The sequence below is a fragment of the Apteryx rowi genome, unplaced genomic scaffold, assembly GCF_003343035.1.
Source record: "Apteryx rowi isolate R43461 unplaced genomic scaffold, aptRow1 scaffold_50, whole genome shotgun sequence".
NCBI classification, from domain to species: Eukaryota; Metazoa; Chordata; class Aves; order Apterygiformes; family Apterygidae; genus Apteryx; species Apteryx rowi.
Genome location: NW_020450761.1, coordinates 538,663 through 545,376, shown reverse-complemented (window position 1 = coordinate 545,376; position 6,714 = coordinate 538,663). Strand labels below are relative to the sequence as shown.

At 39.5% G+C, this 6,714-nt stretch overlaps 1 protein-coding gene across 2 annotated transcripts in view; it reads right to left on the bottom strand.

Annotated features, from left to right (window-relative positions):
• Window positions 1–1,045: 1,045 nt before the first annotated feature.
• Window positions 1,046–6,714, bottom strand: part of ZCCHC2 (zinc finger CCHC-type containing 2) — a 52,072-nt gene continuing 46,403 nt past the window's right edge. The window contains exons 15-16 of one of the 2 annotated variants that reach the window (XR_003255790.1): window positions 3,913–4,060; window positions 1,046–2,576 (exon numbers count right to left, since the gene is read on the bottom strand). The gene's annotated coding sequence lies outside the window, so the exon portion shown is untranslated. Of the gene's footprint in view, window positions 2,577–2,609; window positions 4,061–6,714 lie in introns of those variants that run through there. The other variant, XM_026079827.1, reaches the window with a different exon arrangement.

Here is a 6,714-nt window from a genome sequence, read left to right as displayed (position 1 = left end):
ACAACAGCAGCAAGCCTGGAAGAAGGGATTTTGAGATTGACCCTATTGCCCCACTGGAAGTGAAGAGGTAGAAAAACACACATACAGAAGAAGGCAAAGCAGAACGGTTTGAGGCCAAATATTAGAAGATGAAAAGACCCAGCAGATGCAATGCTATGGAAACGGAGATAAAGGGACAAACAATGTTGTCTATCATTTGGATAACCATGCCCAGCCGAGCCCGAGTTGCTCATTCTAGGCTTCATGGACATACCCAGCCCACGAGTGCCAGCGCTGAAGCCGTTATGCTCTTAATAGATAAAACAAAGAGCAGGCAAAATACTAGATTGAGGAAAAAGCAGCCTGTAGGCTAGTGCCATCTCTGGCAGTAAAATAACCCCCAAACTGCATTCGCAATTACATTTCCAAACCAGTGCCACAAGATCATCACTACTCTTTCTCTCAGAGAAGGAAAACTGACATTTAGACCCCATGTGGTGACTAGCACTGACAAACAAGTTTTGAGCTGAGACTGTTGTATCCGTAAGTTAAAAAATGCATTTTGCTTTCTCTGGTAAGGCAAAAACAGTCCAAAGCAAAATCTGCCCTCTTTCACCTGTCCCTGCTGCCTCAGGCTCACTATGTAATACCTTATTTTAATAGGTCTCAAATGAGCAGTGAAATACATAACCACACAATTTAATGCCTTCAGCTTTGAGGCAAAAATACTTGCCTAAAAGGGTAGCTGGAAAGCCCATTTGCTTCACTGGAGAGACATAGCAGGCTAGATTCAGCACAGCATTATATTAGCTTTGTATTTGTAGCCTGACTGAAGTTAGTTCAAGAGTATCTGGGACTGAATTTGAACCTGAAGCAACCTTAAATAAACAATACTTTGTGACTCTAGCAGCCACATTTTAGTTTATTTTTTTCCAATCTCCCCTTCCCTGTCCCCAGCTGCATTTTCTCTTCTTAGGTTTTCCTGCAGTTATCAAGCATTTTAAGTGGCATTATCTGCAAAGCGGATAATCTCTGTCTCCCTTCAGCTGCCACCCGCTGTCCTTTGGCCCATAGCTAACAAAGAACCAGTAAGAAGCAAACCATTACCTGGAATGGTTTTTCATGCAATACATTGCAAAAAAGATCACACGTGAGATGAAGAGTTAGTAAGGACAGCACCACCACACCACCAAGCTAAACTGGGCTCCTAAGGGTGGAGTGGGAAGGCCCCAGGTGAGGCCAGTCAGGACCATTAAGGCCTATTAGTGCTCTCAGGGCCCTGACATTGCCATCTGCTCATTTTTACATTAGCTTTGGCTTGTATTTTTTCTTGTCCTTTATGGAAAAGCTCAGTTGCTGGTGCTCTGGGTGGCTGGTCCGTGCTGCACAGCCCAGCTCAGGGACAGCGCAAACAGCTGCTGCTGATCCCCCACCAGCTCCCTCCCTCTCAAACGCTAACACTTCCTTGTATCAAAGGAAAGGGCAGCTGTAAAAATAATATCCTGGCAGAGATAAAGCAATTACTGCAAATATGCAAACACCTAAGCAAAGCAACATTATGTACAGCGTAAGAGAAAGAGTGTTTGAGGCAAAATGAATTTGACAAAGAACTAAGGGCACTTCCCAGCTTTCAAGTGGCAATCAACCGAGCCTGACGTATACCTCCATCAAAGAAAGACAGAGACTGAAAGAGCTTACTAACAAAAGGGAAGCAAGCATATGGAATATGTTACCCAGATTGGTCATGGAAATAAGGAGCTATAATGAGATCAAAAGGAAACTAGATACATTTCTAAACAAAAAAACTTTGAAAAATATGGGGTGATTGACAATGCACACCAATGAAGAGAGCAAATAAGAGGCCTCATGTAGCCCTCCCTTTTGCCTGAGTAAGCCTGAAATATTTTGAATATGAAAGTAGTCTAAAACTGGCCAAAGTAAACTGGTTAAAGATGTATGCTGAAGATCTGAAAGACGAAACTTCAAGCCAATAATCAGACTTTTGAAAAAATATGTAAGGGTCCAAATAACTGATTAAACTTTCTAGGTACTCACACTCTGGCTATATGTGCAACGGTCAAACTGGCCTGACCCACGTGAGATGACTACTTGTTAGGAAGGTTTTTGCTTTTAAAATTGAGCAAAAAAGCAGAAATGATTTAACAATTTGAAAACAAAGCTTCTGCACCATAGACCAACTCCAAATTCTTGGGCAGTTTTGGTGCCTCTTGTGGCACACAGGACCTCCTGGATCCCAGAATCCAACCTGCTGCCGTTATTTGCAATGTAATATACCTGCAGCCATATACAAATCAAAGCCCATTTTAAAACTGTTTAGCTGGAGGCACAATACATTTCATCTGCCACTGACCCAGAGGGGCCATTTCCCTGCTCAAGGGTGTCTGATGTGCTTTGGAGAGAGGGTGGGAAAGTGCAGATCATGAGCTGAAGTAAGGGTTAGCTATAACCTGCAAGCCACAGGATGGTCACTGTTGAAGAAAACTAATCTTCCAATGCTAAGTACCTGCTGCTCCTGTTGTCCTTCCCAGGAACGATGGCGCTCGTGGTGCAAATGAAAACACAGGTCACTCAGGTACCTGAAAAAATCTTCAGAAATTGAACATCAGGATCCTATTTCTTTAAAATCCTGTGCCAGTCTCTTGGCAGCTGTTCCCTTGTCCTTGGTACATACAGTGCTGATCAGGAAATAACTGCCCTCCTTCTGCCAGTCTTTTAGGTCTGTGTTAGGCCATAGAAAAGTGCACAATATTTGCTCTGGTTGTATCATCCTGGCAACAGCATTAATAATCTGCTGGCAATAGGTGGCAACAAAAGTATTGCAGTATTCTCTTACATGATTAAGAAGTAAATTTATGAAAATGAAGTCATAAATCTTGAGCAGCTCTGTTACTTGGATGAAGAGACGACCATGTCAAGTGTCAGAGTAGCTGCTCCCTCCAATGAGGTGCAGATTTTGGAAGCATGACAGCCTTTGGGTATCAGTCATAACTTATGTGCTTACAACAAATGTAGCCAAGCACATTTGGGTTTTTTTGCTGTCCAACTCTAAATTAATGTCTCATTCTTTGCCTCCTCCACCTAAGAGCTTTCTCGAAATGAAATATCCTTACTTAAAAGGAAGAAAAATGTGATGGCTTTGAAGTAGAAGAGCTATCTTAAGTCACAATTCCTATTTAGCTGTCTTTGGAAGACAGATGCTGGCACTCTAAAGCTGAAATAGTTACTCCCTTGTATAGGTTAGCTTATTTCAGATTAGCAGTTTTCAATATTATTATTTGGAGGTTTTACATACCATGGATTAAAACATTTCAAATGGCCCTCCATCATGTTTATGTTTCTAATATGTATGTGAAAGAAATTTTAAAGGATAATCAGCACTCAAGCAGGGTTAAAAAGAAAAAAAGAAGGCTAACTTAAAAATGGAAAACAAATCAAAGGGAGCCCATGCTCTAAAGGGTGTGTTATCTAGCTGATAACTCTGTATATGCTTAAGAATTATGAACTCCATAAGATTTTACATGTATTATTGCAGTCTATTCTAAGTCCATATAAATTAGCCTTATGTCAGTTGCAGGAAGTGCCAGTCACTTCTATGAGATTCTAACATGTATTTGATACAGTCAACTGGTTCGTGATTAGATGCAGAATTCAATTATTTTTGTATCAAATAGATGCAATTGCTTTTTGAAGTTCTTTGCTATGAACTGAATCTGGGCTGAGGTTAAAAAAAAATCTAATGAAATGTGAAAACTGGCTCATCTCACATATACCCCAATGCCTGCTAGTATTTTGGTTGCTGCTCTTGCTTTCCCTTCCCCTTCTCACACATTACTGGTTTTTTCATTTGAGATTTTTATTTTATATGTTGACAGAAGCCAAGATTTACTGGTTTACACGTGCAGTTTGAAATACCTAGAAATCATTGTCAGTATGCATCTCTGAGCTGATCCAGTCTTTAAGAAGCAACTAAAATAAGTTTCATGATGTTTTCATCCAGGAGTCTTGCTACTGATAAACTCTCCACAATTTGTGCTGCGGCATGTGCACATCCTGTAAAAAACTTAAAAACAAGAAAAAGTGTTTTGTATAGCAACACAATTCATTTCATATTTTATATTGACTACCTAGATATGTCATCAGTTTCAAAACTTAGTTTCAGTCAAAACAGACCTGAATTGCTGAAAACAGTGTGGTTTAACTTTCAAATTACAAGTGTTGTAAAATAAAACTATTATAATGTAAACATATATATTTTAATGTAAATAGTACTTTACATAATAAAGTTTTTTTTTCTAAGAAGTCCCTAGCCAATATTTTAAAACCAAACTGAAATGGCAAATAAGTTTTTAATGCAGAAAACCCCATCATCCATTAATCATGCCAATCAGCATCTTATTACTTAATTCTCAACTCTGTATCAGCCATCAACATCCTCTATCTCAGGAAAAAACATACTTTAGAAGTCAGTAAAACACTACCATTTTAAATCAAAGGAAAGAGTTCTAAAATGAAGGTACCAGTGGTACCTTATTTACTGCAGCATTAAGATAAAGTTATTCTATCATGTTACCAAGGTCAACATTTTTTTCAGCCTATGCTTTTGTACATTGTTTTATTGATGCAGTCACACAACAGTGACCCTTTACACTAGTCAGGGAGCATGTATCAATATAAAAAAGAATGACTCAATTACTGTGCATCTCTTGGGCAACATGTTCCTGAGCATGAGGCATTCCAGATAAATATAAAATCTGATGTTAAATACTATATTGTGGACCTTCAGACTATTTATTTACAGAGACACAAATAAGAGAAATTATCCTGAGAGATAACCGGACTTCCTCAGGAAATATTCTAGATTGCAAAGCTACATGAACTTCAGAAAGCATTCCTCACTCTATGAATACAAATATCTAGAAACATTTCTAATTCTCTGCAGTTCTTGAAACACAGCTTTAACATTTGGCTGCAACTCTTTAAGTCTTCAATCTTCATTATCAGACCTGGTCTGTCCTAGCTCTAGGTAGTTAAGACTTCAGATAAAAGCATTTAACATGCTTATTTTCTGAGACAACAATTAGTATGCTCTTCATGCTAGAAAATCTATCAACATGAGAAAACTGTACAGAAATAAATGTTACAAAAATAGTCAAAGAAACCCCCCAAATAAGCTTACTGTGATGGCAAGAAGATGCTAAAAGCAAATTAAACTGAAGCATATTACATGGTGTCTCAGAAGTTACAGTATATTCAACTGGTAGAGTTATGCTGCCACCTATTGTGAAGATGAATTCAGAATAGATTCATTTAAGTTTGCTAGGAGGATATACTTGCAAGAATTACCTTGTCTTTTTTTTTTTTTTTAATTAAAAATACTTTCTTCCTAAATATCTGCTACTGGCTCTTGCTGGAGACAGGATACAGGCATAGGTGGACTTTTAGTCTGACCAATTACAGCCATTCTTACATTTTGATCTCTGATTTAAATAAGATTACATAAGTTTAAATAAGTTTAAGGAACTCAGCTGTCTGCAGCTGTTAGCTCAAAGACTGGATCAAAACCAGAACTCTGTTCCTCTACACTAAATAGCAACTGAGACGTATAACAATTAAGTGCAGAAAAGTAGCACTTTACATCAACAGGTTTTAAGTCAACTTCTCTCTCTCTCTGATTATTTTTTTAAATTTGTATTTTCTTCCTCCCTTATTAGCGGAGCACAGGATTGTAGTTTAGTACCTGGAGCCTGATCCATGTAACTGAGACAGTCCTTGAACCTGAGGAGAAGCTAATAGGACAGCAACTTCAGGATTCTCATTAAGTAACTCCGATCCTGTAAACAAGCTTGTGGGCAGGCAAACTCGAGAAGCCTTAAGGGGTCCAAGCCAGACAAATACCATCTTGGCAGGACTATGATCCTCCCAAGGCAGTAACAGTGCAGGGGGTTGCTTGCTTCTCATATTTGATGAGCAGGTTTGAGATAGAAGGGTTTCTCAAAGGAAGAAGGCTGAACCAGGCCTGTCAGACACCTCCACTTCCTTCTCATAAGCACAAACATGATCCACTTGCCCTTTATATTTACTGTGGATAATGCTGGCAGCATTACTAGCTGTGAGCAGGAAGACCTCTTGCCCAACGCTGCTTTTGTGTGTGCGTGCAGAATTCAGGCAACCTGATGTTAGGAGTGGAGCTGTAGGAGGCCCAAGTTAGCACACTTCTGGAGGTGCACATGAGTCAAACTGAAATGAATTATGATGGCACTTCCATCTCTGCAATTAAAAGCAGCTCAGCACTGGTCTAGTTTCAGAGTTCTCAGAACAACTGTTTGCACCTTTTACTTCTGACCTTTCTTGGCATGATGCATAGGCCCTCTGCACCTGAACAAGATCTCTTTCACCTCTCACATAGCATCTAGGATCTAAGTCAAGATCTAAGCATTAGGTCATCACTACCACCCTAAGGTTATTTATCAGGGAAAATTTCCTCTCCATCAACAGCAGCAGGCAATACAAACCAGGAGCAGTGCTTGGGAGTTGCTCCTGGACAGTATGAATGGCCACTCTAGGGCCAATCCACTAGTGGAATTTCCTGCTGATCTTTAGGGCATTCTGCTATCTCCAGGGCACTTAGAGGAAGAGATACTCTCTCTCTTGAACTGCAGTTGTAGTTAAACCTGAATGCTCAGCTACCAGTGTTATGGCCAAAGAGGATAGGTA